Raw genomic sequence first — 23,327 nt, 5'->3', positions numbered from 1 at the left:
ATATCTTGATGGTTGCTGTTTTCTTAATGGTGGTGCTTCATGTGACTGTGTAATGAAATAGAGCATAAAGCTAGCTGTGTTATTTTAACATATAGCTAGAGATCATATGAGTATAGCGTCCATCTGCTCTGTGTCTGGTTTTAGCTGTGTTTTATGTAGAGCCCTATCTCATCCAACCACCAGGTTTATTAGTCAGCAGATTAATAGCAAGCTTCTAAATAGGCAAAGTGCTAGATTATCTGCATACACTGGCTAAAAGCACAAGTTCTGATGTAAGGAATAAAATGCTTTAGGGCATGCTACCACAGGAAAATAGGGTGGTGTAATGTGGAAAGCCATTCCCATCCTGAAGTCATAAAATAATTTTTTTGTAACAGCACACCCCAAAATGTTTTATTCCTCTTGTACTACAACAATTTCCCAACAGTTTGTATTTATTAAATAATATGTCATACTATTTGTTTGATTAAAGTTACATTTAATGTTGTCTATCTAATGTCCCTGAAACAAGTTAGCTCCTGTTTTCACTAATATAGCAGCTATAAATAGTCATTCCCATTCTTCCCAGCTCTCTTTCTTTCTCTCTCTCTTTATTATAAGACAAAAAAAGAAGAATCTCAAGTTTTATAGAGAAACTACAAAGTGAAAAGCCCTCTGACTTGAAGACTTTCCCATGACATAATCCTCAAAGGTTTACCAGTGCTGACACTGGAGACTCTTTCTGTAAATGTTGAATAAACATTCCTTAACAGAAAAATTCGCTTACAGATTATGTCGGGTGTCCTCTATATATGTTGCTCTGAATTAACTGTAGAACACTAGAAACAATAATGCAGTATGAGTGTGTTAATTTAACCTTCTATGGAGCCACATCATTTATAAATGATGCAAAGAAAAAAATTGTAGTTTTAGAATTTAAAAACATCCCACCAAATGCATTTCACTTTTATAATGGCACATGAATCTTTTATCCAATCCTGCCTTTATTTTCTGCCATGTGAGTAAACTTTTTGATTACCAAGGCAACATGCACAAGGACTGCTACTGTAGCTTCTGTAACACATGGTTTCGAAGCACAGTATAATTAGCATATTTTGAAGTATTTGAATATATCCAAGTACATTTTAATTAATATTTTTGTTGTTTTAAATAAATTAAATGCCTTTAATATGTAATAATTAAAAAAAATTGGCCTTCAAATACATTAAAAATGATATTTTGTGTATGCATGACAATACCCTATGATGGAATATGCATGAACTACACGATAGAATAATTTAGGCTCCATTGAACAGAGTGGACTCATTTATTATGCATTTTTGGTAATGTCAATAAATTTATATGAAAGATGGAAAACATTGGCTGTTTCAGTTACAGATAAGAGTGATGACAGTTTAGCTGAGAGCAGTGCAGATGAAGAGGACACTGAAAAAGTAGCCATCACAGGGTTCTTGAAGCTAAGTGCTAGAGATGTGTAATTGAATTAGTAGAGTCGGGGGGGGGGGGGGGGGGGGGGGTGAACAGGAACATGAGCAAGAGGAAGACAGGGTTGTTTAGATACGGACTTCGCAGCAATCTTCAGTGGAAGACAATCGTTTGCATTCATTATGTATCCCTAATATGGAAAGCAAAGCTTCCTTCAGTCAGAGAGAGGTCACCTTAACTTACTAAACTGTTTTGCAGATGCAGCTGAACTATAAACCACATCTGAGCTTATTTCATAATGAAACCTGTTGAAAATTTCTGCGTACAGGGATATTATATATAATAGAAATCAAAATGTCAATATTTCCATGAGATCACTCTGGCAAGATTGTGTGTGTTGGGAAAGTGTTACAAAGAGCTAATGTTGGTGCATTGTGTTAGTTGAGTGTTCTCTTCATCTCTTATATTTTTAGTCTTAAATTATATATTTTCTTTTTTCAACTTTTTAAGCTCCACTGTCAAGGTTTCACCAGTGGCTGCTTCCCATTACATGTAAATTACCGTTACATTTAAAAATGCACAGTTGAGAAAGAAGATATAGAAAGAATAAATCATTCTTCTTCAGAATTCACTCTTGAAATTAATTAACACAAACTTTATTTCCCCACAGGGCCATTGTCTTGCAGCTGGAAAGCCTCAACATGCATAATGACTCAAAAATGAGTCAGACAGGTTAACAGATATTATTCTCCATGTAAATGTAACTAGGGTTTAAACTTGGTCATTCTGTGAGATCTATTCAACATGATAATATTAGCTCAAGAGATGAAAAGAAATTCAAAGGAAGTCACATGTTGATTTATTTAGGATCCTATACCACATATTGGCTGTCAAAGATAAACAATTTCCAGCTAAATGTTTTGTTTTTTTAATATTATTAGTCTGTCCAACAACAGAATGCAAAATGTCACTGCAGCAGGAATTTCAAAATAATTCCCAAAGGCAACACAATAGTACAAAACAGACACAGACACAAACAAAATCACAAACTATACAGAGTTTCAAATTTGGGTAACACTTTGCATTAAGGTTCCCTTTGTAAAGAATTTATAAAGGTGTTCATTTACAAGTACATTATAAATCATTGATAGGCATTTGGTTATAACTGCATGAATAAAAAATGTGACGCTAATGAAATACCTGCCAAATAATGAGCCATTTTTAACTCACATGTTATAAATGCTTAATAAATTTATTTATTCATACTTATTTGACTCAAAACCAGATTCATGATTATCATGATGTTAATTGCAAAATAGTCTGTTATAGTGAGAATGGAGGGTGTTGTATTGGTTTTTCTTATTAGTCTAAGGTCTCACGACTCATGCCACTTTTCCAACCATGTTGCTTAGCACACTGGAAAAAAAAAAGATTTTGGCTCAAATTAAATTCAACCTTATTAAACTTTGCTCATTTAATTAATTTCAATGTTTTTGACATTACTAAAAAAAATATGAATTGTTTTTTATGCATATCATGTGTTTTGAACCAAGCTACGTGAATGAATTAAAGTCAGTTAGAAAAAAATAAGATGGTTTTGTTTGAGGTCCTCTCTGTGCATACGAGTGAATATAGCACGTGCAGTTTTGGCACCAGAGGGAATTTCCGGTACCACGTGGTGTGAATTGAAGACATTTTCATTTCGGTCCGGAGTTTCATCATTCCGACAATTTGCACAGTACAGTAAAATGTATTTCATATTATGCAGTACCATTCATTACAGTAAACAGTCTGTTGATTGATTAAAGAAAAAAGCAGTGCTGACGCATTTCATAATATGCTAAACGTTAAAGCATTCACACTGTAGGTTATAGGGTTTTTTGTAGTCTAGGTCAACGTGAAGTTGCTCGTATGTTAGCACATTAAGACAAATGTTATGGTTTGCATGTTACCGAAAAAATAAGACTCGTGTTGCGAGCATGCATGCATTTGAAGCTTGTGGGAGGGATTGTGCCTCCTTGTACTTTGTCAATCAGCGATTGTGTGTGTGTTTGTCCACTGTAGTATTTGTTTACTATGTGACGAATTTCCTGTTTTATTCCTATCAGATCACAATATAGTGTTGGATTTATGAATCTTCTCAGCGACACAACAAGCTCATAATAGGGATCCTGTAATTGATGTGCCTTGCATTAATGAAAATATCTACTACAAAAACATCCCCTCTTTTCACTAGATTTAATGGTTTGGTATGTGAGTATAACTAACAATAATAATCATTATGTGTGCTCACTTGCTGTGTTCTTTCTTTCTCTTAGGGACATTTTGGTGGATCCTAAACCCTAAGTAATAGTTCTGGGGGTTTTTTTTTCCCACACTTGTGATCACTTACAGAGCAACTTATTTAAATTTAAGTAATATATGCATGCTCATTTTTGGCTATATACTATCTATTAATTCGCAACATTCTTGTGGGTTTTTTGTTGTTGTTGTTGTTGTTGTTTTGGTCATCTTTTGTGTTTGTCAGTTCAATGTATTAGTGTAAATATTGTGGCATTCAACTGAGAAGGCAACCTTAAATTCTCAAACACTACAAACTTAAGGTGGCCACTTTGGGCATTTATTTGTTCCAAGTACAGTGTGTGTACTGAACAGTGTCTTTGGTTTTTGGCTGACAAGCTACAATGCTATAAAAACAGATGTGTGTGAGTCACGGTATTGGAGTGGGAAAGAGCATCAAAGTAGTGCTTTCCTCTTTCAGGTCAAAGCATGTTTGGGTGAGCATGTCTACTCACTCACTGCCCACACTCATGAAGTCTGGAAAACGGTACACAGTAAAGATCTGTGACAGCCAGACTGATAAACAACTCTCCTCTTTACAAGCAATGACATACTGAATGCATAAAATGCTCCTTTCACTTCATGTTTAGTAACAGTTTTATCCTGGTCATGGTCACGGTGGATCCTATCTTAGGGTCCCTCCAGGATTTTGTGCTTTTGCGATCGAAGAAATTAACTCACATCAAGGAAACTCCGCAATATTCAAAGCAGTTTGCAATTTTTCAAAATTACCACAGATTCTTCGTAGATTTGGGCCAAGACACGTCATGTGATGTCCTCACAACGTGCATTCAGCCAAAGCCCTCTTCGAGTCATGTGCATCGAACTTGAGTACAGTCTCATTTACCAACAAACATCACTGCAAAAGAGCGTGCAAACAATTGAGTGCAATTGCAATTTCGTCAGGTCAAGTAGTTATCCGCAAAAAAAGCACAAAAAAACCCTCAGCAAAATCAAGCATTTTTGGCCGCTACAATCACAAAAAAAAACTCCGCGAAATCCTGTACAACTGCCTCTTGGGAACACTGGGCATGAGGTTGAAATACATCCTGGATAGGACGGCAGTCCATCGACATGCAGACCATGCACACATATGCACACATACGTATAAGTAAACACACACATTTATTCACACCTAAGGGCTGTTTATTATAACCAGTCCATCTACTGGCATGTTTTTTGTAGGAGAGAGGAAACTGTAGAACCCACAGGAAACCCATGTGACACACACAGTGAACATACAAAACTCACACATGGAAGTTACCGAAGCTCAGGATTGAACCAGGGACACTGGAGCTGTGAGATAGCTGTGAGGTACCACCTCCTTTGGAAACATCATTAAAACAGGGGGAAAAATTAGGTTTATTGAGGTCAATATTTCAGAGAAAATGTATTTATACATTGTTTTGTTAAATTACAGAAGGTTAAGACTTTAACCTTTACAGTGGTCCACTTTAAACAATATTCCAGCAGTCACTGAACCCTTGCACTGCCACTACAATGTTATATGGTATTTAATGTCATCATTAATAAACAGGAAATTGTAAATAAGGCCAAAATGTCCATTTTGTCACTGATTTTGAAAGAGCAGTCTGTAATTTTTTTTAAGAGTGCTCTGCTGGCTGTGAAGGAAGTCACACTGAAAACAAACCAAAGACACCTACTGTTACCATTAGCATTAAGTCTGAAAGAGATGACCCTAATTCCTAAGATATGAGCAAGACCAAAAGAGACACTCACTGTTTTTTTCACACTTAAAATTACAAACTGTACCGATTATAAAATGGAACACATTTTATAAGTGATACATGAAGTTTTTATCCCACTGCAAACAACTAGCTGCAATGAAACTAAATCTGAATGAATCTTCAGGATTTCACAGATGAGATTCTCTGTGTTGGATTATGAGCGGACATATTCTTTCTCCACACTTTGGCCTTTCCATCACTTTGGTAGAGGTTAATCTAGGTTTCAGAACTTTTGTGGCTCATCTCTGTATTTCTTTGCAAATTCTAACCTGGCTTTCTGATTCTTACTGCTGATGATTGTTGATTGTGTGGATTGTGATACCTTCACCCCTGACCTGTGGAGGTTGTTGGTGATGTCCCTGACTGTTGTTTTTGGCTATAACAATGTTTTTGTCATCAGCTGTTGTTGTTTCTCTTGGCCAACCCATTCAGTGTCTGTTGCTCAGTACACCAGTGGTTTCTTTCTTTTTCAGAACATTCTAAATTTTTGTATTGGTTATGCCCAATGTTTGTGCAATGCCTCTGATAGATTTCCCCTCTTTTCTCAGCTTCGAAATAGCTTGCCTTTCTCCTACAGACAGCTCTCTGATCCTCATGTTGGCTTATCCTTTTAACAACAAATGCAGTCTTGAAACTGAAGGCTGAAATCAAGAGTCGATGTTCAGAGCTATTTATTGTTTAAACAATCAATTTAACAGGATGCATGTGAGTGAAGGGACTGTAAATAATATAAAATTGTTACTACATGTGAATTCCATTCAGGAAAAGGCTCCCTACAGGCAGCTAGCATTTCTTCTAAGCTCACATTAATTATAAAGGCCCAATTTAAAAGCAGGATCATGTATAATTATAACAATTATCTAATATTTTAAATACAATATCATGATATGATAAACAGAGATAAAGGTTAGGCAATTGATGTGACTATAAATTGCAGTATTGCTAATCCAAGAAAGTCCTTAAAGCAAACACAGAGACTTTCACTGGAGTGTGTTATCACACAGATTTAAAAGCAAACAGTTGCTCCAGATATCAACACTGTCACTGTTCACGAACCTGCGAGACACGCCAAATCAACAAGACATCTGCATGCAGCTGCAGCAGAACGACTACGAGCACACAGAACATTAATCATTGTCAATCTAATGGAACATGTGACTGAGCTGTGCTGTAAACACAGACATCTCAGAATGCACAACACATGAAGCATTGAGGTGGATGGGCTACAAGCAGAAGACCACATCAGGTTCCACTCCTGTCAGCCAAGAACAAGAATCTGATGCTATCATGGGCACAGACTCACTGAAACTGTAAAGAGTGTAAACTCTTGTAAAGAGTAATTATTTGAGTTACTGTAGACTTCCTGTTAGCTCAGACCAGTTTGGTCATTCTCCTCTTATATCTCTCATCAACAAGGTGTTTCAGCCTGCAGATCCTTTGCTCACATGTTTTTTGTTTTTTTGTTTTTCGCACCATTTTGTGTAAACTCTAGACAATGTTGTGTGTAAAAATACTCAAACCCATTGTACAGCCTATTTGGCTGTACAGGGGCAAAAAAAAGCATGCCACAGTTAAAGACACAGACATCTTTTTTTCCCCCCATTCTGATGTTTGATGTGAACATTAACTGAAGCTCTTGACCCATATCTGCATGATTTTATGCATTGTGCTGCTGCCACCACATGATTAGCTGATTAGATAACTGCATAAATGAGCAGGTGTACAGGTGTTCCTATTAAAGTGGATGTGTGTGTGTGTGTGTGTGTGTGTGTGTGTGTGTGTGTGTGTGGGTAGAGATATCTATTGTTTATTTGTCTCTAAGCCGTTTCTATTTAAGTGTGTACTTAAGTATGTTTTTTTTTAAATTATTATTAAGTATTATTATTAAATGCATTCAGGTATAATTATCTTATATTGAAACATAACAAATGTACTTAATTGTTTTTTTAGTTACAGTATCAGTAGCACTTAAGTATGTGATATGCGTGTATCACTTTTCTTTTACAAGGGTCCGTTTTGATTTGTATGCCGTTTTTCCTGATATTTTATAAAACAGTTTATGTACAAATGCTTTACTAAGTCAAACTACGTCTTCTGGCAATATGTGTGTGACAGCGTGGCAACTTAGACATGCAGTCTGCACAATGCCAAGTTTCTCTTTCTTGTTAGAGATGTTAGATTATAGCTAATGTGCCAAACTAAATAAAAAAAAAACTTCAGACACTAAACATGTCTAGACTGATCCACTACATCTGGGTTACGAGAAAAAATCTGTCCCTTTCATTTTTTACTATAATAAGTCCACTTTAAATAGTAGTCATTATATTGGATTAAATGTTTATTATTCTCTAACATTTTTCATATCATTCCACCTCACTGAAGATTTACGCACATGTGGTTGTACAGTGGCAAAGCATGGGGCAGAGTAACAGCTTGCAAAAATAGAACTAAACACTGCAAGAACTGTAGAAGTGGAACTTACATCACATGACTGAACACATGGTCTTCATGAACAACCAAATGCCTTAGGTTAACTCTTACAGTGCTGAATTAACACAAAAATATGTTCACTAACACTGGGTGCTCATTACCTGGACATAACAAATTATATAATTCGTGGGTGTTGATTCAACAATGTCCACATTATGTAAATATATATCAATTTTTAATTCACAGTCAGAGCTGCCAGATTCAAACTGGCAGGAATTTTCAAACACATACATCATATTCCAGCTCAGATACATCATTACATCTGAGAGGAGGTACAGTCATAAACCCAACCCCAAGTACTTAGTAACTGTGACAGTCACACTGACATGTATAATCAAGTTTTTATTCTCATAAAACTTGTGTAAAAAGTATCTAGTTTGGACAGTGTCTCAAACCACTTACAACCACTTACTAAGTAGTATCTAAGTACACCAGTAGTGTGAATCCTATTTAGGTTTTCTATTTAGTGTGCAGAATGCCATTTGGGACAGAGCCCTAAATTCTTTTTAAATTAGTATTATTCGTTAACTTTGCTTGTATTATCACAGCCTTCAGATTAGTCTGCAAAAGCGGAAAAGTGCACATCATAACCCATGTTATGAAATGTTCTTCCACAAGTAGCTTGCAACAGCATTTTCCTAACAGAAAACCTTCAACATACAGTAGCTCCTATTATGAGTGGTGTCATATTTTGCTAGTAGAACACAGATGCTGTACAGGTTGCTAAACTTAACATACTTATTATTGCATTTGTTTTTATTCTCTTGATGGTATCAGCTGTAATCCCTGTGGTTGGTGGACCAAAAATTATTATATTACATGCTATTTTCAATTTCAATGCAGTCATGAGCCATGTGCATTCATGATTCATTTAATGCATTAGGAAGAATATTGGTTCTCAAATATGGCTTAACAAGATGGATGTAGGTTTGAGCAGTCAGATTTAAACCTGTTTTAAATTTACGCATTTACACGTGCATTTTATGTTGCTGGTCTGGATATAATCCTTATACGCACCATGCATGAAATGTCCAAGAGTAAAACCTCTCTCCATAAACTCACAATGAATTAAAATTTGGCTGCTTGGCTTCTCACCAACACTTGATTTAAGCTAAATATGACAACTTCACTGCAATTCCTTTTAAAAACATACATTAATGTCAAAATTCGTCTCAATTGCAGATCTCACTCTTTTTTTTATCCATACCCTCGAATATCCAATAGTCCTCCATGAGTTGGCTGGCTCAGTAATTATTCCTTTGAAAATCTGTAGCTTCTGTGATTGTTCTATCTCTAGAGCGACACCCTAACTCTGGCCCTTTCGCAGTTAAGCAATTTCCAACACCTGCTGTCTTTAAATCTTGCCAATACAGCTGTTTTCTCAGGCCTTTTCACTATTCTGGCTAAAATCCTGTGACAGATTAGCTGTCTACTTGTTGGAAATCTTCTCTATTTTCTGCCCTACTATTGATGCAGTTACTGTAAAGTGCTATAAAAAGATTTATTAAGACTATGAATAAGAAAAAGAGGAATAATAATAATAATAATAATAATAATAATAATAATAATGATAATAATAATAATGATGATAATAATAATAATAATAATAATAATAATATGGAAACCCCCAATATGATCTACTTATATTAGTCTGTTATATTAAGGCTTTGTTATGTTCCTTTCATAAATGTCTTGTTTTGATCCCAAAATTTGGTCCTCTAGTGAACAAACAGTGCACTACATAGGGTGTAGAAGCTAATATTTTATGCTCTGTGCATTTAGGTCCTTTCCTGTTCCTAGTTAACTGTAATTAGCGTCCTGACTACCACTCATGAACACGTGAGTCGTTCGTTTTCGTCTTATTCGCAAACAACTTCAGTAAGCAGTTCTCGCGTCATTACAATCACAGGTTGCATCTTACCTCGTCATTACGTGCAAATACTAGCTTCCGGAGGTCGGCACGTGCCAACTGACACTATTCCTTCAGTGATCCATCAGGTTCGTCTGGAGAAAGTTCACCATCCGCTTGACTCCCGATCGAATCCAGATCCTAATGTTCGGTTTGTTCGCACACACGCCTTTTTAAACGCCTCTGCTCAGCCGCGCGCGCTCTCACTCAGACGCACCGGGAACACGAGCGTGCTGAGAGAGAGAGAGAGAGAGAGAGAGAGATTCCACCGAATGGGTGTAATTTGCTGGTTTTAACTCTTCCAAATTATACTTATAATTTTTTTTTTTAAATCTTTTTTATTGGTCAATCTCAGGTAACTTTATTTAAGTTTTTACGAGGTTTCCAAGCAGAAGATGGTTGCATTTTTCTCAGTCCTGTTCATCCCAAAGGTGTTCAGGGGGTGAGGTCAGGGCTCTGGAGTTCTTCCACTCCAACCCTGACAAACCATGTGTTCATGGACCTCACTTTGTACACAGGGTCATGGTCATGCTGGAACAGGTTTGGGCCTCTTAGTTCCAGTGAAGGGAAATGAAATTAAATGCTACAGCATACAAAGTCATTCTCTACAATTGCATGCTTCTAACTTTGTGGCAGCAGTTTAGGGAAGGCCCAAATATATGGGTGTGATGGTCAGGTGTCCACAAACCTTTGCCCATAGCGTTCCACATTTTTTTCTTTTGCTCCAGTTAATGAAATGAAAGAATTCAATATTGAGCTTTGTCACAGCCCAAAGTTATTTCAATTTGAAAAGCAAATTGCTGAACATGTTTAAACTGAATTCAAAAGCTTTTTTTTGAACAAACACACTTCCACTAATCACTACTGCAAAAGACTAGGAGAAAATAACAATAACACTTTCTTCCAGGAGAAAAATTATGCCTTAATATTTATAAGAATACAAACAGTTTTTCCTCGACTCACTTGAATGTTTTACTGAAATAAATGTGCTTTTCATAGGTTTCTTATGACTTTTGTTGTAAGTAACTTTTGCTCAGTACAAATGTTAATGCAATGGGAAGCACAGCACATAATTTGATATTCTTAGCTGAAGCCCTTCTTGAAGAGTGAGATTTGTGGAACAAAAGAATCAACGGCACATACATTTGAAAGTTTTCCTCATGATAATTCTATTTTATAGCTGTTTTATATTCGCTTTATAGAACCAATAAATCAGTCCTGACTGAGTTGGAAAATGACTTCATTTTCCAACTCCTCCCTTGACATTGTCAGGCCAGTGAAAATATTTAATCATGTAGAGGTTTTATTGCATGTTATTATTTTTATATTTAATCCTTTGTTTGGCTCCTTCACTGTTTGTAGAACCGATTATGAATGTCAGAAATTTGACCCTAGGTATTCATGCTTGTTTCAGCTTGTTGCTCGCTTACTGACACTCTGGTGCAGTTAATGTGAACTATTAACCAGGAAGACAGGATGAAGTAAATGGTAAATATTTATTAATTATTGCCACAATTAACTGTACCAGCTATGGTACACGAAAGGTTCTTCAGTTGTCCCTCTTACAGATTGCATGTAGAACCCTATGAGTGTTTCCCTAATGGAAAAGATTCCAAGTAGAATTCTTTTAAGAGGCTAAGAACTCTTAATTATGAAATGAACCCTTAAAGAATCCCTTGAAGTACAAGTTTCTTTTACAAGTTTACCCTATTAATTGTGGACTCATGGCTAATGAAATGTGCACACTTTGGTTAGCTTAGTATCTTTCCTCATCCAGGAAGCCTGATACTGTGAGAGAGAAGTGAAACATACTCTCCAGCAGTACAGACATGCTGAATGTTGTTGCTTCACTATTGGGACAAAAGTTATTGGTCAATAACCAGCATTTTGAAAAGTGTTTTAATGTGTTCTTATGTATACAATATGTCATCTTTTTATATAGATTTTTTTTTATCATTCACTACCAGTAGAATCACTGATTGTTTACATTATAATGATTTATACTATAGCGCTGTTGAATTATTGAATCTGATTAGTCAGAAGGTGCTGATTCATTTTTCTATAACAGCAGTAGTGCTGTCTGAGGCATTTGAGGATACTCAGTGTGTCACAACCAATAATGGTTCAGTTTGATAGTCATCAATGAGAGCATACTTACATTCTTCATCAATATGTAGTTCCTCTTCTCAGTTCTATCAGAAACTATTACAAAAAGTAATGTGTAATGCTGAGGATCATCGGATACATGCTCACACCCATCAATGCACTGTTTACTACCAGATCAGTGACATGGGGATATAAAATTGCTTTTGCTTTTCTTCAGGAAGAGAAACAGAAAGAGAGAGAAAGAGAGAGAGAGTGAGAGAGAGAGAGAGAGAGAGAGAGCGAGAGAGCGAGAGAGAGACAGACAGACAGAGAGAGAGAGAGAGAGAGAGAGAGAGACATTCCACCGAATGGATTCCATTTGCTTGTTGTAACTCTTTCAAATTAAACTTCATTTTTTAATCTATTTTTCAACACTGAATAATAACACATTATTTAACTAATCCAAATGTGTACTGGTCAATCTCAGATAACTTTATAATTTTTTTTTTTTTACATGGTTTCTAAGTGGAAGATGGTTGCATTTTTCTCAGTCCTGTTACCAAAACATGTCATTTAAAAAGCATATTTAAAAGCGTTTCAAAGAATTCCTTTATTTTCACCTCAAGAAAGTGTTTATTTTAAATAAATGGTTGGTTACATGTTCAAATAATTGATATTTGTGACTAAGAAAATCACTATATATGCACACAAATAGTATTTTTCTGAGAAAAAAAAAATGCAAAGCCATTTTTTCCTTTTAAAGAAGAGCCAAACCTGAAGTTTATACTGACCTTCTCAGTCATAGTTACAATATCATCAAATATACAGAAAAGAAAATGAGTGAACTTATTTTTGGTCTTCCCATGGCCTTCCGAAGATCCAAATGATACAACTTCCTGGTGAACATGAGGGTAACAGGACTGAGTGAAAACCTGGGGATACACTTAAAATGTGTGTTTTAACTAAAATATTATGGACTTCTTATGAAAAATATTTATTTGAACCGTAGATGAGATATGGAATCACACAAAAATGCAAAAAAAAACAAAAAAAAAAAAACACAACAAAACAACATTCTGAAGGATTGTAATCATTATATTTAATGCTAAAATGTAGTGTTAAAGAATGGGTACAGGTAACAAATGCTATTTTTTCAGTGTTTCAGGTAGTTTTCATTAATATTTTAAATTATATATTTTTTACTTTGCAGTTACATTAATGTACAGGACACTTTGCTTAATAATAAAATGTATTTTTCAGTTAATTTCATGCATAACTCCTCCATTGACATTGTCAAGCCAGTGAAAATATTTCATAATTTAGATGTTTTATTGCATGTTATTACTTTTATATTTAATCCTTTGTTTGGATCCTTCACTCTTTCTAGAACTGATTATGAATGTCAGAAATTTGACCCAAGGTATTCATGCTTGTTTCAGCTTGTTGCTCGCTTACTGACACTCTGGTGCAGCTAATGTGAACTATTAGCCAGGAAGACAGGGTGACGTAAATGGTAAATATAATTAGTGCCACAATTGACTGTACCAGCTATGGTACACGAAAGGTTCTTCAGTTGTCCCTCTTACAGATTGGATGTAAAATCAGTGGCAGAGCAGCGGTAGCTCAGTGATTAAGACATTGGACTACTGATTGGAAGGTTGTGAGTTCCAATCCCAGCACTGCCAAGCTGCCACTGCTGGGCCCTTGAGCAAGGCTCTTAATCCTCAACTGCTCAGTTGTATAAATGTAAATTGCTTTGGATAAGGGTGTCTGCCAAATGCCATAAATGTAAAACCCTGAAAGTGTTTCCCTAACAGAAATAATTCCATGTAGAATTCTTTTAAGAGGCTAAGAAGTCCTAGTTATCCAATGAACCCTCAAAGAAGCAGTTGAAGTACACTTTTTACGAGCTTGCCCAATTAATTGTGGCCTCACTGCTAATGAAATGTGCACACTTTGGGTAGCTTAGTAGCTTTCCTCATCCAGGAAGCCTAATACTGTGAATGAGAAGTGAAACACACTCTCCGGCAGTACAGACATGCTGACTATTGCTGTTTCACTATTGGGACAAAAGTTATTGGTCAATAACCGGCATTTTGAAAAGTGTTTTAATGCGTTCTTATGTATACAGTATGTCATCTTTTTATATATTTTTCTCATTCACTACCAATAGAATCACTGATTGTTTACATTATAATGATTTATACCATAGCACTGTTGAATTATTGAATCTGATTAGTCAGAAGGTGTTGATTCATTTTTCTATAACAACAGTAGTGCTGTCTGAGGCATTTGAGGATACTCAGTGTATCTCAAAAAATAATGGTTCAGTTTGATAGTCATCACTGAGAGCATCCTTACATCCTTCATCAATATGTAGTTCCTCTTCTCAGTCCTATCAGAAACTCTTACAAAAAGTAATGTGTAATGCTGAGGATCATCGGATGCACGCTCACTCCCATCAATGCACTGTTTACCACCAGATCAATGACATGGGGATATAAAATTCCTAATGAAACCATCCATCCAGGCAACCACATCCAGACAGTTGCTACCGAACCATATGCACCAAGAGAGCTCATCACCAAAACAGCTTCTTACCATGCACTATCAACCTCATCAGCCAAGACAATTTATGTTTTTAGGGGGTTCTTGTACACTCCACATTATCTAAGCGTAATAATAAATGGAAAAAAGTGTCATTATTTAACAACAATCTACTGAAGAAAGAAAAAAGAGAGGCTGGTGAGGGAATGACTGTTTATAGTTGCTATAACATAAGTGATAACAGGAGCTAACTTGTCTTGCAGACATTCCATAACATTAAATGTAACTATAAATAGATTAAAAGTATGATGTTTCATTCATTAAAATACTTGCTGTGGTATTTGAGGAATAACACACTTCAGGGTGTACTGTCATAGGAAAATAATCAAATTTGGGGGGCAACCACCCTGTCATGTTTTATTCATGTTCTTATTCTTATGTGGCAGATACTTTTACCCAAAGAAGTTGACCAGTGAAGCAGAATCCAGTCCAAGCACAGAGTTGGTTGAACGGAATGTAAGCAGAGGCTGACTTTTAGTCTTCCATTTTATGCTGAGTTTCTCAAAGTAGTACATTTTCAGAATTGATGAAGCCTCATTTCAAATTAGAAGAAATTAGAAGGGAGTCTAAGTGGCTGGATTGGGAACATGTGTGTGGAGTGGTTTTGTTCACAAGGTAGATGGACACAGGATGGAATTAAGTAAAGCACAATGGACAAAACTAATGCTCATTACAACATACAAATACATTTTTAAAATACATTTTTCCCTCTTTCAGCTGCTCCTGTTCAGGGTCAACACAGTGGATCACCCATCCACACATTTTGAATCTGGCACAAGTTTTACATAGGATGCCCTTCTTAACGCAAGCCTCCCTATTTCCACTCCAGTGGCTGGAGTTGTTTCTCTGACCTAAAATCAAACCCAGATCGCAGTGAGAGTAGCCACTAGTCCACCAAGGAACCATCCATCCATCCATTTTCTGTACCGCTTATCCTACACGGAGTTGGGAGCCTGGAGCCTATCCCAGGGGACTCAGGCACAAGATGGGGGACACCCTGGATGGGGTGCCAACCCATCGCATGGCACAATCGCACAAACACACTCACACGTCCATTCACACACTATGCCAGTCAGCCTACAACACATGTCTTTGGGCTGCGGGAGGAGGAAACCAGAGTAGCCAGAGAAAATCCCCGAAGCACAGGGAGAACATGCAAACTCCACGCCCACAGGGCAGAGGTGGGAATCAAACCCCCAAGCCCAGAAGTGTGAGATAAATGTTCTAATCACTAAGCCACCGTGCCCTTACCAGGGAACCACATAAATAAATAAATAACAAATGATAGAAATCTAATTCTACTATGGATAAGTAGCATACTTTAGGATACTACAATCAAGTTTAATCTTCTATTTTTTCTTCCCTTATTGACTGGACTGGTACTACTGAATTAATGCAAAGCTATGTTTGCTGATGAAACTGCCTCTCTGGAACAAAAAAAGGTTTTATTACTTGATTGATACTTCAAGTGAAGTCAAGTCAAATGTATTTTTTATTGTCATACCTCTATGGTGCAACACATAATACAGTGGCACAAAAGAAAGGACTAATTAAAGTGCAGATACACAAAAGTGTGAGTTAAGTGCTCACAAAAAAAAAAATTCTGACTGCCACAGGGAAGAAGCTGTTGCAGAGTATGGTTGTAGTTGCACGGGTGCTCCAATACCTTCTGCCAGGGGGGTCATCCACAATGCTGGTGGACTTGTCGATGAAGCACTTGTTGTAGGAGGCGTCCATGGTGGATAAAGAGACCCTGAAGATCTTCTCAGCTATCCTCACAATTGGCTGTAGGGTTTTGCAGTTTGAAACTGTGCCACTCCCATACAGGCTGTGAGACAACTGGTCAGGATTTTCTCTATTGTCCCTCGGAAAAAGGTAGTGAGGATGGGAAGGGGGAGCTTAGCTCTTCAGCCTCCATAGGAAGTGGAGATCCTGCTGTGCCTTCTTGACTAGGCAGTTGTTGAGAGTTCAGAAGAGGTCTTCTGTGATGTGCACACAAAGAAAATTGGAGCTTTTTGATTCTCTCCACAGTTGTTCTGTTGATGTGCAGTGGCGAGTGGTCCACTCGGGTCCTCCTGAAATCAACAATCAACTCTTTGGTCTCATCAACACTGCGAGATAGATTGTTGTGTCTACACTAGTCTGTGAGCTGCTCCACCTCCTCCCTCCTACTCCATTGTTGCTGATGAGACCCACAACTGTACTGTCTTCAGCAAACTTGATGATGTTATTTGAATTGTACTTTGCAGCACAATCATGAATACTCAGAGCTGGGGAGCACTGGTGTTCAGTGTGGTGGTGCTAGAGGTGGAGTTGCCAATCCTGACTGAATGGGGTCTCCTGGTCAGGAAGTTCAGGATCCAGTTGCAGAGGGAGGTGGTCAAGCCTAGCAGGCTTAGCTTTCCTATTAGTTGTTGTTGGATGATTGTGTTGAATGATGAACTGAAGTCTATGAACATCATCCTCACATAATTGTCCTTTTTGTCTCGTTGAGTCAAAGACAAGCGGATGTCAGCGAATATGGTGGCCTCTGTTGAGTGGTTAGGGCGGTAGATCTGCTGGAATGGCATCAGTGTAGTGGGAATGTGTTTTATGTCTAGCTGCTCAAAGCACTTCATTATGATAAGTGTGAGTATGATGGGCTGGTTGTCAGTGAGGCAGGTCACAGACAATTTCTTTGGCACAGGGATGATGGTGGTTGTTGGAAGCACACAGGGACAAATGCTTGGCTCATGGAGATGTTGAAGATGTCTGTTAGGACATCTGCAAGTTTACGAATACATTCCCTTAGCATTCGGCCAGGTATGTTGTTGGGACTGACAGCTTTAAGTCTGGACAGAGTGTTTCTGATGTCCACTGCAGACAGACAGAGTACTTGGTTGGTGGAATCTGGGCCAGGTATATTGTCGGGACCGGCAGCTTTCCATGGGTTAAGTTTGGATAGAGTTTTCCTGATGTCCACTGCAGACAGATATAGTATTTGGTTGGTGGAATCTGGGGTGGCCTTCCCTGCCAGCACCCACGATACAGTGCTTTAAAGTATTAAGTCTCTGTGACATTTATCTAGCACCTTTTTCAAACTCTGAGTAATTAAAAATATTAAAAGGTTAAAATGATACATACAGTGATGTTCGAAAGTTTGTGAACCCTTTAGAATTTTCTATATATCTGCATGAATATTACCTAAAAAATCATCAAATTTTCACACGTCCTAAAAGTAGATAAACAGAACCCAATTAAACAAACGAGCTACAAATATTATACTTGGTCATTTATTTATTGAGGAAAATGATCCAATATTACATATCTGTGAGTGGCAAAAGTATATGAAACTTTGCATGCTGTATCTGGTTTGACCCCCTTGTGCAGCAATAACTGAAACTAAACATTTGTTGTAACTGTTGATCAGTCCTGCACATCAGCTTGGAGGAATTTTAGCCTATTCCTCAGTACAGAACAGCTTCAAATTTGGGATGTCAGTGGTTTTCCGTACATTAACTGCTTGCTTCTGGTCTTTCCACAACATTTATATTGGATTAAGGTCAGGACTTTTACTTGAACATTCCAAAACATTAACTTTCTTCTTCTTTAATCATTCTTTAATAGAACAACTTATGTGCTTAGGGTTGTCCTCTTGAGATTCAGTTCTCGGACAGATGTCGTAACATTTTCCTTTAGAATTCGCTGGAATAATTCAGAATTCATCAGTGATGGCAAGTCTTCCTGGCTCAGATGTAGCAGCACAGGCCAAATCCATGATACTACCACTACCATGTTTCACATATGGGATAAGGTTCTTATGCTGGAATGCAGTGTTTTCTTTTCCCTAAATATAACCCTTCTCATTTAAACCCAAAATTTTATTTTGTTCTCATCAATGCACAAAATATTGTTCCAATAGCCTTCTGGCTTGTCCACATGATCTTTAGCAAACTGCAGACAAGCAGCAATGTTCTTTTTGGAGAGCAGTGGTTTTCTCCTTGCAACCCTGCCATGCACACCATTGTTGTTCAGTGTTCTCTTTATGGTAGACTCATGAACATTAACATTAACCAATGTGAGAGACGGCTTTAGTTGCTTAGAAGTTACCCTGGCTCCTTTATGACCTCGCAGACTATTACATGTCTTGCTCTTGGAGTGATATTTGTTGGTCGATCACTCCTGGGGAGGGTAACACTGGTCTTAAATTTCCTCCATTTGTACACAATCTATCTGACTGTGGATTGGTGGAGTCCAAACTCTTTAGAGATGGTTTTGTAACATTTTCCAGCCTGATGAGCAACAACAACTTTTTTCTGAGGTCTTCAGAAATCTCCTTGCCATAATACACTTCCACAAACATGTTGTGAAGATTAGACTTTGATGGAACCTTGTTCTTGAAATAAAACAGTGCACTCACTCACACCTGATCATTATCCCATTTATTGAAAACACCTAACTTTAATTTCACCTTCAAATTAACTGCTACTCCTAGAGGTTCACATACTTTTGCCACTCACAGATTTGTAATATTGGATCATTTTCCTCAATAAATAAATGACCAAGTACAGTACATTATTTCTATCTCATTTGTTTAACTGGGTTTTCTTTGCCTGTATTTAGGATTTGTGTGAAAATTTTCAGATGTTTGAGGTAATATTTATGCAGATATATAGAAAATTCTAAAGGGTTCACCAACTTTCAAGCAGCATTGTTGTGCAATAATAAAAAAATTTGTATAGATTTATTCATTTGGCAGAACGAATACATTTATCCAAAGGGACTTTTAACTGAAGTGGAATCCAAGCCAAGTACTGCATTGTGGTTATGGGCCGTCCTTAAAGCCCAATAATGGGTCACTGACATTCCTGGGATTTGAACTTTTTGCTCACACAACCTCAATGACAGACCTTTTTCTCCACTTTAGAGTAAAATAATTTGGCCAGGTGGCAGCTGAGGGTGTAAATGCTACAAAAGAGAAACCATAATGTAAAGAAATAAAAAGCTGGTAAGGCAGTCAGTGGTGTCTGGGGTTAGAAACTCCCAAACAAAAAGAGGTCAAGTGAGAAAGATGGCATTGAGAGAAGTTAAAATGGGTATGTTCCAAATCAAAGTTCTAGGGCTTGTGGAAATAATAACAAATCTGGTGTTATATTTAACTGTTTGAAGCTTACTATACGACTCAACTTACCCATGTGTGTAACTTTGTTTACGGTTAACAGGCATTAAATTTGCATATTTGCATGTCACAATATAACCCAGAGCAATGAAAGAACATTTACATTAAATGTCTGTTAAAAACAACTTTTACACTTATTTAGATGGCAGTGTATAAATTACCTGTTGTTGAAGGTCAGAAGTCATTGCAGCGTCTGTTTTAGTTTTGTGTGTGTGTGTGTGTGTGTGTGTGTGTGTGTGTGTGAATATTCCATATATGGGATTAAATTTGATGGCTTTAAATAATATAAAATGTAAGTACTGTGGGAATATACATTTAAGAACGAGTTTAAGAATATATATATATATTTTTAATTATATGTGTATCAGACTTGGTAGTTTAGAGAAGCAACAGTGTCAGCTGTATTGTACACTCTTAAACAGAGTTGCTAAGTGGAGGTCTCTGCCAGATCCTGTTCACCTTTTTGTGAGTCAAACAAGAATGGCTTAATGAAACCTTTACCTTTGGTAATTGACGACCATTGTTCATGATTTAATCATTGTCTGAGTAAAATGTAAATATAATGGCTTAGGTGTGGACCTTCTTTTATCTCTATGATAATGAATTAGTCTGAGTGATAGTTATGCTGATAGGATTAAGGGCTGGTAAAACACCAGGGTCTGGGGAGGGTTGCTACAACTGCTTACTTCCTTTGTACACTTTGTTTACAGTCATCAAATTACTGCTTTATCTTCTCATGGAAGGATAGCCCCCAAAATATCTTTAAAACTACAATGTATATCTCATTGTTTTAGAACTGATGACTGCAGTGCAAGACAGCACATTCTGGCCTGTAGACTGATGCTCCTGATGTTCTACAATAAAGAATCCTGCTGAAGCTTTTCCCAAGTCTCCTGGTCTTCGCTTTCAACAGTACAGAGGCAGAAGATGAGCTACAGATCTCCAGGCCGGGTTTCATTACTCTTTAAATGAAGACATGGTTTATCTCTTATGTTTTCTTATAGTGCTATTAGTTATTATTATATTATATTATTAATATTTATTAATAATAAACAATGTCTAGCATGTGGTACTCTCACCACCGCGCCCCATGTTCAATTCCCGGTCGGGAAACCCCAGCCAGTGGAGGGTTGCACGAGTCAGTGCACCCTCAGTGTTGGTCCCAATCCCCAAAAATGGGGAGGGTTGCATCAGGAAGTGCATCCGGCATAAAGCTTGTGCCAGAATCAAAATATGCGGACGGGTTATCCGCTGTGGCAACCCAGTATCCAGCTAATATCAACCCCCCCCAAAGTCGTTCAAGAAACGCTGCATGACGTGCATTTATTTACAGGGAAACCTGTACAAATTACCCAGTGAATCCAGAAATCAGGAAATTAAAATACATTATACAAGAACTAATAGAACTCAGTAAAACATGCATAAAATGGTAAAATCAAAATACCAAAAATTATAAAAACCTGAAAGCACATTAAAAAAATATTAATTGAATTAGACACAGGCTTTTTTAAAAATTTTTTTTAACATAAACGATTAATACAAACTTAAAAAAAAAAATCCAGATTCTTTTGTTAGAGTTTTTGTTGTAAACTTTTCAAATTTATTGATGTATTTATTGATTTATAAGATGTACATATTTGGCAAAAAAAGAGAAAACAGTGTACTAAAGTTGCAGCTGTGATTTTTAGAGTAATACACTTATCAATATACAGTCCTGTAAAATTGTTTTATGTATTTTGTAAAGTTTTATAAAATATAGTACTATGTACTACAGTAAACAACTGTAAACAAACATTACAGTAAGAAAGCTGTAAACACTAATTTAAGTAAATACTCTTCCACCAGTAAGTTACAGTAAATTTAAAGGATATATATATATATATATATATATATATATATATATATATATATATATATATATATATATATATATTTACAATGGAAAATACTGAGTATTAGGTTCTAAAGGGTTCAATATTTATACCACTTAACACACAACTGAGTATTAAGTAATTAATTAATTAATAAAATCATCATAATTGGCTAGACAAGTTACTGTAGCCTATGAATAGTTGCTACAAAACATTCACACTTTAAGAAACAGCTATGAGTCTATAGCAAATGCTAGAACACTCTCAGAAATAAACATACGAAACTGTACGTTTCCTTGTGCTGGGGTGGAACTATCAAGGATACATCTTTCATACCTTTTGTGGGTATCTTCTCCCTTAAATTATGAATATAGTATACATTTCAAAATAATTTAAGGTACATAATTGGACCTTAACGACCACTGATTTAGAAGGCACATAAGATGTAACTTTAAGGTATAAGATACACAATAAAGGTCCAAAAGGCCACACAACAAGGAAAAGTACAGTTCCTTTTATTCATGAAAGTGAAATGTCCCCTGTCGTTAGACATATGTAGTTTTCTTCGTACAGGATGTCTGAGGTTAGGAGAGGGAAATGAAACACACTGATATATGATCACTCTCAAACAGTATTTATTCACATGCAATTACTAGTCCCCTTATGCAACAAAGTGCCCTATATACAACATTTTACAGATAAAACCCCCTTGAAAAAATTGATCTTTCATTATGTGTGCCATTCATTCATATTTATTCATTCAAGATCAATTACCAATTGTGAAACTGAATCATTTACATCTTTATTTATCAGATTTATGAATGAGACAGAATCCAATCCAAGCACATTCATGGGATTTAAACTTGCAACTTAGTCTTTGTAAGTTTTTTTCACTATATATATATATATATATATATATATATATATATATATATATATATATATACACACACACACACACACACACACACACACACACAGTATCTCACACCCCTCACATTTTTGTAAATATTTGATTATATCTTTTAATGTGACAACACTGAAGAAATGACACTTTGCTACAATGTAAAGTGGTGAGTGTACAGCTTGTGTAACAGTGTAAATTTGCTATCCCCTCAAAATAACTCAACACACATCCATTAATGTCTAAACCGCTGGCAACAAAAGTGAGTACAACCCTAAGTGAAAATGTCCAAATTGGGCTCAAAGTGTCAATATTTTTTGTGGCCAACATTATTTTCCAGCACTGCCTTAACCCTCTTGGGCATGGAGTTCACCAGAGCTCCATAGGTTGCCACTGGAGTCCTCTTCCACTCCTCCATGACGACATCACGGAGCTGGTGGCTGTTAGAGACCTTGTGCTCCTCCACCTTCTGTTTGAGGATGCCCCACAGATGCTCAATAGGGTTTAGGTCTGGAGTCAATGACTATTTGGACATTAACAAATTTATTGTTTATTGAATTTTTGGGCTGTATACAACACTATATTGGAATTGGAATGAAATAATACATATGAGCTCAAAGTGCTGACTTTAAGGGTGATTTCAGTGTGTTTACATCCAAATCGGGTGAATGATATAAGTATTACACAGCACAGTTTTTCCAGAACTGTACAGGATTGTTAGTTTCTTTTTTCTCGTTTTTCTCCAAAATCTATGGTCTTCCCGTTTTTGAGGCTTACCAATAGTTTACAT

General features: G+C 36.6%; 1 protein-coding gene across 1 annotated transcript in view; it reads right to left on the bottom strand.

The window, feature by feature from the left end:
- LOC128606903 (P2Y purinoceptor 3) overlaps nt 1–12,173 on the bottom strand; it is a 36,260-nt gene extending 24,087 nt beyond the window's left edge. Inside the window, exons 1-2 of the mRNA XM_053623445.1 lie at nt 12,071–12,173; nt 9,925–10,145 (exon numbers count right to left, since the gene is read on the bottom strand). The gene's annotated coding sequence lies outside the window, so the exon portion shown is untranslated. The remainder of the gene's footprint in view (nt 1–9,924; nt 10,146–12,070) is intronic.
- Between the last annotated feature and the right edge of the window lie 11,154 nt (nt 12,174–23,327).

This window comes from Ictalurus furcatus, chromosome 4 (assembly GCF_023375685.1).
Source record: "Ictalurus furcatus strain D&B chromosome 4, Billie_1.0, whole genome shotgun sequence".
In the NCBI taxonomy this organism is placed as follows: Eukaryota; Metazoa; Chordata; class Actinopteri; order Siluriformes; family Ictaluridae; genus Ictalurus; species Ictalurus furcatus.
The sequence above is the reverse complement of the archived record's forward strand: the minus strand, read 5'-3'. Positions and strand labels throughout refer to the sequence as shown.